The following is a 12,558-nucleotide window of genomic DNA, read 5'->3' on the forward strand; positions in this document are numbered from 1 at the left end:
ACACATTGGGTTTACTGCAGTTCTTTTTATTTTGTTTTATTGATCTGCCTGTTTTTAAGTATGTCAGTTTAATTATTGAGGACTTCTAGTATGTTTTAATATTTTGCAGGACTGGTCACAATATTTCCCAGTATTTTTTAAATTTTTGTTTCAGAATTCTCCTGACCAATTTTGCCTTTTTATTTTTCCATGAGAACTGCATATTCATCTCGTCATGTCATTGTGGGGCGTGGGGGGCGGGGCGGGGATTTTTGGTACTTTTATAGGGATCACATTAAATCTTTTACATAATTTGAGGAGCATTAAAATCTTTATGATTCTGTCTTCCTATCTAAGCATATTTTATATCTTCCATTGGTTCAGGTCTACTTTTTGGACTTTCAAGGACTGTTGTAGAGTTTTACACATAAACATTTACACACTTCTTATTTAATTTATTCAGATATTGTATCTTTCTGATGCTAAAGAGTGGTGGCAATAGTTACTTCCTCGCATTGTTCATTTCTCTAGCAGAAATGTCTTCAGTATTTCCAAATTAAATAGGAAGCTTGCCTTTGGGTTGAGACATATCTATTTTATCAGAACTTGACCCTGATTTTTTCCTCCCCCAGGAGGTGGTGAATGTTATTTTGTCTTGTCTGGATGTAGGTTTGCTTTGCTCTTGAGTGTTCCAGAGTGGAGAGATACTAGGAGAAGGCAGAGGAGGTCTATTTGGTGTAATCTGCTCCTTCCTTTTCATCTTCACCATCAACAGAACAGCAGCACACTTGCTTGCAGAACTGAACTTGGAGGCTGGATTTTCCTCAGGTTTCTTTGGCTCAGGTGCAGATCTACAGACTTAATCTTTTTTGCCATCTTTCCTGTCTGACTCCTTCCAGCGGTCTTTTTTCCCTCCATCTCCTGGACCATGGCCCGAGTTCCCAGTTTGGACTTTTGGACATTCATCCCATCTACTTTATTTTCATCTTTCTTTGCTGGTCCTTCCTCTGAGGGTTGAACTGGAGGTACTTTTCCCTCACTACCTGCAGGGGATTGCTGCTCTGTTTCTGAGCTCTGAGATGGAATAAGAGGATTAGAACTTCTCTTCATCTAAGCAGTCTTCTTTGGTGGAGGGGCTGGAATCACCTTTAGGAGTTGATCAGGTTTGGAAGGCTTAGCAATTGGAGAGTGGCAGTGTTTCTCTTTATTGAGTGTTTCATTTTCTAGAGACTTCTCACTCTCTCTTCTTTACGCATCCTGGTCTTACTTGCTTCTGCCTGATGTGGCTGGGGTCCCAGTCTGCACTGGCTCACTTCCTGTCCTCCACCATTCCCGTTCCTGAGTTTCTTCACTTTGCCAGCTTGCATGTCTCTCCAGAGGCCATTGTTCTAGATTTGGCTCATCCAGCTCCCACTATAGTTTCTCTTGTTTCTTCTGTAGCTGTTCTTCTGCTTCTCTTTTTCTAGCAACTGTGTCAATGGACTTTCCCCCTCCAAAGATAGAAGCCACTCAACTGAGCTGGGGTTACTAGAAGAGGGATCATCTTCCTTATGAGTACTCTGAGGCTTTAGATTCAGTTCTGATCTTTGGGAGGGACTCCTATCATCATGCCTAGAATCACTGTAAGAGTAATCATCTCTGGAGCTCCATGACCCATTGTCCTGTCCGTCTTACTGGTCTTCATCTGCCTCCTCAATAGTCATCATCTCTGAGGTATCCACTACCAAACGCTCTTCTGCCACTGCCTGTTGCAGAATCATAGCCTCTATCATAGTCTCTGCTGCCTCAGTCATCATCTTAATCCCGGCCCCCACATCCAACCATATCCTGGCGTAAGCCATCTCTAAACCCGTCCTGATACCCATCATGATAATGGTTCGAATCGCATGATCTCGATACTTGTCTCCAAAGCTATCATCACCTCTTCTAGGCAGGTAGTCGTCAAAGCTGTCTGTGGCAGGATGGGCCTCCAGCATATCTGTTTTGTCAGTATCCTGATTTCTATCCTGGCCAAGAGAACAGTCATCCCTGTCTTTATCCTGTGCTTGGTCAGCAATGTCCACTCTGATTATCCTGTTACCTACAGACTCTTCATTGAGACCCAGGGAACTGAAGAGGGAATCCAGGTCCTCAAACTCAGGATAACTAAAACTTTCAACCTCCCTGGATTGCCGGGTTCATGTGGTCAGTGTGCTGTACCAATATTTAATCTTCTAAATAATTCCTTAATTGAGACTTCTATCACATCACAGAGCAGGTTCCCTAGAAGAGCATTGTAGGATGGTGATTTGGGAAGATGGCGCCAATCAATATGGGGTCCTCCAGCATCCTGTGGAGCAGTGGGAAGAATAGAATGGTCAATTGGAGATGTCCTATACACACCTCATCATTACTGTGCCAAGTGGTTGAAGCATTTCCTTCTGGCTTATCTGTTTCATCAGCCCAGTCTGGGGATATAGGTGCTTCCTCCACCCGTCTGCCCATCCTCAGTCAGAAAGTCTATTGGGGAAATTGTCTTTTTCTTCTCCTTCTCCTCTTCCTTTTTCTTCATCTCCTCCTCCTCCTCTTCCTCTCCCTGCTCCTCCTCCCCCTCCTCCCCCTTCCCCTCCTCCCCTCCCCCTCCCCCTTCCCCTCCTCTTTCTCCTCCCCTTCCTCCTCCTCCCCCTCCCCCTACCCCTCTCCCCCAACCCCTCCTCCCCCTCCTACTGCCCCTCCGCCTACTCCCTCTCCTCCTCCTCCTCCTTCTCCTCCTTCTCCTTCTCTTTCTCCTCCTTCTCCTTTTCTGAGGCCACCATGTTGGGAGACAGAGAGAACACCAAGGCTTGATTTTACATTTGAGGGTTACTTTTAGCAAGGTGGAAATGTAGAAAAATTATATCCCAGGATTATTTAAAAGAAAGGCACAACTAGAGAATCATAAGACCTTTAATGTGGCTAGACAGTGGATTGCCTGTTAAGGGAGAGACACGAAACATAGATGGAGATCGTTCAGGGGCATCTCACAAAGACCCCACAGGCTATGCTGTTCAACTTGGAGTTTCTCTCATTGGTAATAGAAAACCACTGAAAGGCTTTAAGCAAGGGCATGGCATTATTAGATTTATATTTTAGTAAGATTCTGGGGGCAATGGCTGATAAATTCCACTGGCAAAGCATTTCAAACATGACTGCAAATCAGACTAGCTATCATCCAACCAAATAAACCTAGAGGAAGAACAAGAACAATCACAGCCATATCACTTTTATTTTTCTTTAAAAATGACTCAAAAATTATAGAGTAGATAGACTAACAATGAAGACAATATATTTATGTCTCCAAAACCTGAAAGTTCTGCAAGAGATACTGAGCTCCAGATGATTATGCTGGGTCTTTCTCCAACCTCAGCATAAGCCAGCCAGGAGTGGGCAAAGCAGGTCTGGGAGAGCTCTGCCTGAAAGAGGACTGCAAGCTCCATGCTAGGGGCCTGGGCACCCTTAAAGCAAGCCACAGAATCACTTCCAGTCAGTGAAGATATGCCTCTTTTCTCTCCTTTCCTGTTTTTCTGAGCGGAGTATTGAAAATAGTCAGGCACAAAGCATAGCATAGTGGACAAAGAAAATAATGTTTATGTTCATGAAAAATTCAACCCTAATTACACCTCTGGGAACCAGTGGGAGTAATGAAATCGTGCGCCTGGGGTGTTCATTTTGTTAATAGATGCCATTCACAGGGTACTTATTTTCTGTGCCATTTATAAAGCCTTTGACGGAGAGAGCTGCTTGCGTCAGTTCATACAATTATAAGATATAAAGGATATTATGGTAATTCTTTGGAATTATGCTCATTTAGTATCTGGTCATGAGAATGTGGTTCCTCCTGTTAGTGCCATATTCCAGCAAATGCAATAGGCCATTTAGCAGGGGCTCTCAAAAGTGTACGCATTAACTTTGGCTCAGACACCAGGGATACATTTTGCTGCCATTTAAGATTAATTATTTGTAATATGTTTGTAAAGAAAATGGTTTTAAAATTTTATTTCTGTCTCTCAATTTAGGAGTGATAGCTCCTAGATTTCAATCACATGGACTGAATGACATATACAAGGGTTTTTGAACTATCTGAGATGGACAAAGCTCAAAGTATGTTTTCCAATGGCAAAGGCAGAACTAGATCCACTTTTTCCAACATGACAGCCAGGTTTCCAAGAGCAAATGAGCAGTGAGGTGAGGTGAATATGGAAAAGTGAAAAGATAAAACTAGCTAGTTGTTTTGTTAGAGGGACAGAGGATATATATAAGCAAGTTTCTTTGGCCCGAAACCAAATTCAGCAACTCAACCATATTGACTTTTGCCCATATTTATTTAGGTTGAGCCCTATAAAATTCCTGATATTACACTGGTTTTGGCCAACAACGTCAATTATTGCATATGCTTCAACCTAATGCTTCAGGAAGAAAGTCATGGCCACCTAGAACTTGGCATAACCTGCAACTGCCTTAACTCCAAAGCCTTAAACGCCATGGCTGCAGCCTCCTGTCCTCTAAACCTCTTATTTCCTCACCTCTATCACAAATCCATGTAAAGTCAGATTGGTTTACAGCTCTTCAGGCCCAGTAAGCCACAAGTCCCCTCGGCATCTTTACAAGCAACTCCCACAGATACCTCAGTATAATTATTCTTAAAGTATGTCCAGGAATTTTTTTTACTTAAGCCACGAGGCTTGCCAAAATACTCCGTAGAAAATACTATTTTGATAGTATTAGAATTTTACCAATGACTTATGCAAGAGGCACAAAAGTGGAATGACCTCCAACTATGAGTTTTGATGAAAGTGAAAAATGCTACCTAAGCCAAAACCACTAGTTCAGGCATTCAGCTTTCCCCTGTCTTATAAAATCCCAACCCCACTTTAATCTAGGGTCAGCTGTCCTCTAGATGCTCTCTGATATGTATCAGTTGAACAAAGTCTTTCATCTCTCTGATGTGTATCCATTGAATAAAGCCTTAATCTCTATTTGAGTCACTTAAATAACTTTCTTTTGACATTTGATATCCAGAAAAATGGATTTGGAATGCTGTTTGGGTTGTCTGTCCTCAAAGCTGTCTATTGGTGTGTGTCCAGTGGTGTTTGGGTGGGTAGAGTGGGATCTGCCTCTCTCTACCATGGTGCTGAGTTTTGTCTAATGTTGCTTTACTAAGAACACTGCTGTATAGGACAGAGCAAGTTTGAGGACGGACACTATATGAGTTAGACGGAGCGCCAAGGTGATTATTTGATTACGCTGTCTTAGAAACCATTTGCAAGGAAAGAAAGTGGAATGAAATAGGGGCAGAAGGGAATTAAAATATCCTTGGGTGTGTGATGAGAGTACATTTCAGCTCATAAACTAAGGAGCCCAATAACTAGAACTTGTTTTATAGTCCATGACTCTACTTAATTTCTGACTCAAGCCCTGGGCCTGAGGGCTGGGCAACAGGGTGAAACTCTGTCTCTACAAAAAATACAAATATTGCCCGGCTTGGCTACAGGAAAAACAACCTCAGCTTTGGCTACAGGAAAAACAACCTCAGCTTTTCTTGGGAACCCCACACAAGCCTAGGGTCTTTCTAAGGCACTGGGGGTAGGGGAAAGCTATTTGGTCCTCAGTCATCAGTGCCTATGGGAAGTCACAATGACATCTGTTATCCTGTCCTCCTGACTCCTTCAAGGCTAGGCAGGTCTCAACTATTCCTGTGCTGGAAGTCTTTCTGAAATGTGTCTTTCTCTGGAATCTTGCTCTAACAGGGCTACCAAAAAAACAGGGTAATGCACCTCTAATCCTGCCACCACAGCACACTACTCTTCTTCGCAGCCTGGAACAATCTATTTTTTTTTTTTTTTTTTTTTTTTTTTTGAGACGGAGTCTTGCTCTACTACCCAGGCTGGAGTGCAGTGGCATGATCTTGGCTCACTGCTGCCTCCCAGGTTCAAGTGATTCTCCTGCCTCAGCCTCCCAAGTAGCTGGGATTACAGGCGCCCGCCACTACACCCAGCTAATTTTTTTTTTTTTTTTTTGTATTTTTAGTAGAGATGGGGTTTTGCCATGTTGGCCAGGCTGGTCTCGAACTCCTGACCTCATGATTCGCCCGCCTCGGCCTCCCAAAGTGCTGGAATTACAGGTGTGAGCCACCGCATCCGGCCGGAACAATCTATTTTTAGTCTGGGGAAAATCCTTCTCCTTTTGTGTTTCTTCAACTAAATTATTCTCAGGAATTCACTTCTTCTAAGTATAAAAAGCCAGCAAGACTTCTAGGGTAGTTCTGTTTTCTGACTTGCCACATACCTCCCATGAAGCAAGGACCACCAAGCTGACTTCAATGAGGTGAAGTGAAGGGGGAAACAGAGGGAATAAAGAACACATAAATTGATGTATCTTTTGATTTCTACTTCCCTTCCATGATGTCTGCTCCATGCTGAGTCTGGCAACTTGGGCTTTGGAATTTAATGATTGGGTAATGCTCCAGGGAGCTGAGAGTGGGTGCCCCTGCCCAAAGGCTTAGATAGCTATCAGGGAAGGGTGGCTCTCCCAAGTGAATTGTTACCATAAAGGAGGCAAAGAGAATTAGGGCAGCAGTAAATACTTGGTAGAAGACTAAGCAGTAAAGCTTGGTAGTCTTTTGTGACCTTCTGCCATCCCATAATGGTTGGATGTTTCTCCTGTGCCCCCAGAACAGTTTCTTCTATTGCCATAGACCACATTCTACTGGGATGGCCATCTTCATTCCTGCCTCCTTCTATATAGAAAGGAAGCTCCTGAGCTGAGGACCTATATTTGTTCATCTGCACAGCATAAGCCCCTAAAAGATGGAGACTGAATGAGTAGAGATTGAATGAGTAACTCCTTGGAACATCATGGGCTCTGTACCAGCCACAGGTGACTCGCATACCCTGGGTGAGCAAGGCCTGCAGATGGAAATTGTGGATAACAGCAAACTGTGTTGCTCAACAAAATTAAGATCAATAGATAGGCACAGGCCAAAGCAAGCCAGACAAAATTTAATGCTCACAAATATAAAATCATGGATTTGAATTGTAAAATTCAGCTGGAATAGAGGTGATATGACTAAAGAGCAGCCACAAATAAACAATCAGATGAAGGGACACATTGGAGAAGGCCTAGAAGTGTCCTGAGCACAGGAGTGTCTGTCCCCATGGAGGTGAGGTGTGCTTTCCACAGGCTCTCCAAACTCTGTCCTTTTGGGCTTTTATAGGGGCTTGAATAGCTAATTGGCCATTACTGAACTTCACCTTCGGCCCCTCTCCTCCCAAGAGGTTATGGGTCGACTGAAAAGTCACACCCTCTTAATTGTGCCTTGGTCTTCACTGTGACGAGCCCCTATCCTGAAGTTACCTGTGGTCTGCCGGCCACCAGTCCCAATAGCATACCTTGCTTTGGAGATACTAAGGATATTAGGAGTTGTAAGCCAGAGCGTGGGGGCAAGGGTCAAATATTTAGTTCACACTATCACAGAGTGGACAAAATGCTATGAGGGGGGTCGAGCAAAAGGAAGACTGAGAAAGAATCTGTCCTGTGTGGCAATTAGAAATTCATCTGTAAATTCTATGAAAATTCTGCTGCAGTGGGAATACGGGCATGTAAGCCAGACCACAGCGGGCGAGGAGAAAACAGGAGGCAAAGTGGTACCAGCCTCCACAGATGCTCTCAGAGGAACTTCAGAGTGTTGGCCGGGAGGGGAAGCTGCTAAAGTCAGGGAGGGAAAAGAGGAGCTAATATTTACTTGGCTAGGGGCGTCCACAAAAAGTCCTCACCAAGTGTACTCCACAATCCTGGGAGAAAGGGATCACCCCAGAAGCAGAGGAGAGGAAACTAAGGCTCAGTGGAATTGCTGGTCCAAGGTCACAAGACCAGTAAGGGGGGAGTTTGCACACAGGAATTTGCACCTAAGATTGTATGACTCTGATTTTTCTGCTACATTATGCACTGGAGAGGGAAATAAAGATCTGGGAAGGGCACTTCAGGCTGGGAGGGACTGGAGTTCATGTACAAGTGAAGAGAATACATGGTGGAAATTGTCCCACAGGCGGTGGGGGGTGGGGGTAGAATGCCACAGGTACATAATTGGTTGAAAAATTCAACAAATAACAAAACCATGGACATGCTTTTATCCCCGTCTTGGGGTTCCCTTTAGTTTCAGTCTCTAAATTAATGGATAGCCCTTAGATTCCTTGCCCAGAAATTAGGTTGTGTTGCTTCCTAAAATAGCAATGGGTCTGGAGAAGCATAAGCAAGTGGGTGCAAGGAGCCTCTTACTCACAGGCCGAGGCCTAAAATATTTCTCTCTAGGGATGAAAACAATATTATGTAATGAACAAGAAATACCAGCATTGCTGTGGAAGTAGCAAAAAATGTAAAAGAAAAGGTTTCTTTTCTTGTCTATAATTTTTAATTTTGAAATAATTATAGGTTCACAGGAAGTAAAATAAGTAAGTTTTTGGGGGAAAAATTCAAAATGTATTTTCAGACAGACAGTATCAGCAGGTACGACAAAAGGGGTTTCTCCAGAGATCATACATTCACAAGGCATTATTAGCTCAACAGTGAGAAAGCCACCAGTGTGTTTTCCGTGACATCCATTTCACAGTCTAAACAGGTACTATTATTGTGTTCACTTACAATTCCAGAAGAAAAGGCACAACTTGGCAGAAATAATAATAATAATAATATCTGGGGGATCCTAAAGTCAGGTGCAATAACTAAGAGACAACATCTTGACTAACAGTCTTGGATCCACTTTTCAGTCAGGGTCTTCCACCTAGAGGGAAAAGACTTTTCTCCCAGAAGCTGGAGTCTTTCTTTCTTTCTCCTTTCTTGTTAAACTATGAAAGCAATGTTTCGTTTGCTCAATATTACACTTACAAAAGGAGATTACAAAAAAAGGCATCACAAAAACCTCTTGGACGTTCAGCTCTTCCCATCAATACAACTCCTAGGTTTTAGACAGGGCCTGGGAATACTTCATCGGTCTTAAAATAGGAAAACAGACACTATAGATACAAAATAATTTAAAAATAAATGAGGTAGATAAATTAAAGCTTTTACACCCAGGAATTGCCTATTCCAACTTTGTAGCCTTCATGAAATATTCAGGAAGAAAACAAAAAAAAACTTCATAATTACTTGGCTTAAGTCCCAATTTTGTTGAATTAAAGAAATTCAACAACAAAAAAAAATTAGTATGTGAACCTGTGATAGGAAACACACCCTTCCATGAGTTTCTTCTCAAGAATGAAAACCCAGTTCTTCAATAGAGTAGGCACTGACAGACTAAAGTAAGTCACCTGAAATTCCTCACTCAGGTGCCCACCTCTTCTGGGGTTCAGGAAGAGGACAGCACCTGGGAAGTGTAGGGAGGACACTGGCACTCTCCGGGCTCCAACTGGACTGCATTTAAGCAGCAACACACACACTGACTCCCTAAGGACTACCATAAGTCCATCTGAGGACATCTGACTTAGGTTCTAAAGTTGAAGCAGGACAGGCGCAGTGGTTCACGCCTGTAATCCAAGCACTTTGGGAGGCCAAGGTAGGCAGATCGTTTGCAGTCAGGAGTTTGAGACCAGCCTGACCAACATGGTGAAACCCCGTCTCTATTAAAAATACAAAAAAATTAGCCAGGCATGGTGGCGCATGCCTGTAGTCCCAGCTACTCAGGAGGCTGAGTCAGGAGAATCACTTGAACCCAGGAGTTGGAGGCTGCAGAGAGCCGAGATCACGCCACTGCACTCCAGCCTGGGTGAAACAGTGAGACTCCATTTCAAAAAAAAAAAAAAAAAAAAATGTTGAAGCAATTTTATAATTCTACAACCTCAGTTTTATTTTTTTTTAAGTACATTCAGAAAAACAAACAATAAGATGGGAACAGGGTTGGGGTATATAAATAGGCCCCTAAATAGATGGCAGACCTTGTCCTTTTACCCACATACAGTCATCATGGAAGTATACAGTACCCCTCTCCCCTCAATTAGGCTAAGTCATTGTCTTTTCTATGTTGGTTTGACAAGTTCCAACGGTTCTACCTTGAAATAGGTAACCAGTCTTTGGAAAAAATTCTAGGTTGTACAAAGGTTCTATGTATACAGTTTGTCACAAGTACAAAAGCTACTTTGCAAGACCCGCTTCTTTCCAAAATTTGTTTTTAATGCCAGTCTTTATTTGTTTTGATATGAACATTTGTTGTTGTTTGATTTTTCAATTTTTTGCAAAGCAGCATAGCAACAGTCGTGATTGTGGGACTTGCCTGAGGTTGTGGTCACAACCTGCAAAAACATCATTTGCATATCAGTAAGAAAAAGAAAATGGGAGATGAGTGTTTACCAAAAAAAGCAGATTCTAGAGATTTCACGCTGTCTGCATTTCTCCTTCCATACAAGTTCTCCTTTAGCTTAGCTGACTGCAATCTTGTTTTCTTCCAGGAAGTGAGGGAACGCCGTCAGTAGCACCTGGTTTTTCCATATCTGCACTGATGTCTGATTTGGAGCCACCCATCTTGAAGACGGTGGTGTTATTCACAATGGAGCTGGCCTCCAAGGAAACCAGGAGGTTAGGAACATCCCCACTCCGGACCACAGAGATCTCATTGGTCTTCATGGCCAGACTGCCACTGCGCATGCTGGTCTACTGGTTCCACACAACAGGGTCCACATTCACCGAAGGGGCCAGGATTTCCTTGGGAAACATTTCTGAGACTTTTTTCTATCTGTACTTAACAGAGCCATGGTGTTCTCAATGGCCAGCTTCCTCCCACTAGCTGGCTAAGTTATTGTTCGCCCCATGGATCGTGTAATGGACCTTGAAGTTGACTTTGGTGGTAAAACTCCCCCACAAATGTTGCATACAAAATACTTCTCTCCAGTGTGAGTCCACTCGTGAATCTGAAGAGCGCCAGCAGACGAGAAGTTCTTCCCACACCACATGCAGCCATGTTGCTTGGCCTGTCGGCGTGACTGGGCTGCTAACAAAGCAGTCATCCTGGGGACAATGTTAAGGGTCCCACAAAGGTGCCAGGAACTTCAACTTTGACATAGGTTGGCTGGGCTCAGATAAACATGGAAGGGAGACTGCTCTGACATTTGTGCTTGTAGAGGACCACCTCATCTTTGCGTTTGACGTCGACTGTGGAGATGTTCGGTGGCTTCCTCTTCGCTTTCTTGGATGGGTCTAGGGCAACAGTGGAGAAAGGACTCTGGAAGAGGACCGAGCCCAGTGTCTGAGGAAGCAAAGCGCTTGGGAGAGGAGACATGACGTTTGGGAACAACCTGGTTCCATCCGGCTTCAGAGCAAAGGGTGTCAGCCCTGGGGACAGAAAGCTGGCGGCAGAAGGGATGTTGGCAGAAGGAATGTTGGCAGAAGGGATGTTGGCTTTAAGTAGTTTGGCTTGTTTCAAGGCATCCAGAGACAGACCTTGGCTTCCAGCTTTCTGGCTGAGCAAACTCACAGCCATAGAAACGTGCTGGGACATGCGACTGCCCAATGTCGTCACCCACCACCAAACTGGAGAGCATGGGAGGTCCACATGTGCACCTGGATGCGATCTGCTGGGTGAGCTGGACCTGCTGTACCTCCTGTTGCAGACATAGGATCTGCTCAAGCACACATGGGCACTGGGACAGGCAACGCATCTGTACTCTGCTGATTCATCGCCACCTTGGTGCCTCATAGTGCTTGCAAGGTCACATTTGTGTTGGCCATTTTGCCTTTGGGTAAATAACTTATGTCTTGGGGGCGGCGGCAGGACAGTCTCTGTCTTTAGGTACATCGCAGAGTCCACAACTGTCTTCACTCACTGCTTGGACTGGGTGGTTGGTAGCTAAGTACAGCTCTGGAGAAGTCCTCTGAAGACACTGGCCTCTCGCTGTCATTCATGATGAGAATAGGCAGATTTTTAGTGTGATTTTTTCTTATGTTCCAGGAACTCAGAGATGCTAAAGAACTCTGCAGAGCATTTCTCACAGACACACGTCTCCTGACGAAGCCACTTTACTGTGGCTTCATCCTCACTCGCCTCATCATCATTCCCTGGGTGGGTCACTGGAGCACCCAGCTTCCCCGCCACTGGTGCCACTGGGGCCACAGGAACTGACCCCAGAGTTTGCAGATGCAGCTCCAGCAGCAGTGGTATAGGACATTGTGATATCATTTATTTAATATCAAAACAAACACAAAATACATTACCTTCCTAGCTGCATTACTATCAAAGAAGAGAAATGAGAATGAAAGATGAGAATCAATATGGAATTTCATTGTATTGATATTGTTTTTCTATTTTGTCATGAGAAAATATACATGTGTCATTTGTGTGTTTAAATGTTTTTGAGAATGAATGAGAAGTTCTAGCACGATGATAGCTGCATGAGATAACATCTTCCCTCTTTCCCTTATAATCATGTTAAAACTTCGTTTTAAGCGAAACTAGACTCCTACTATTCTTACCCAAAGTTCAGCAGTTTTAAATAAATAAATGCTCTCCATTTTGTTGTTTGCCTTTGGTCTATTCCAAAGCCCTGAAATGATTTTTTTTACAGTTTTGTTCAGTTTTGT

At 43.6% G+C, this 12,558-nt stretch overlaps 2 pseudogenes; both read right to left on the bottom strand.

The window, feature by feature from the left end:
- Positions 1–707: 707 nt before the first annotated feature.
- LOC129489058 (eukaryotic translation initiation factor 4B-like) lies at positions 708–4,480 on the bottom strand (annotated as a pseudogene).
- A 5,768-nt stretch (positions 4,481–10,248) lies between these two features.
- Positions 10,249–12,157, bottom strand: LOC129489074 (sal-like protein 4; annotated as a pseudogene).
- Positions 12,158–12,558: the final 401 nt, after the last annotated feature.

This window comes from Symphalangus syndactylus, chromosome 1 (genome assembly GCF_028878055.3).
Source record: "Symphalangus syndactylus isolate Jambi chromosome 1, NHGRI_mSymSyn1-v2.1_pri, whole genome shotgun sequence".
Lineage (NCBI taxonomy): Eukaryota > Metazoa > Chordata > Mammalia > Primates > Hylobatidae > Symphalangus > Symphalangus syndactylus.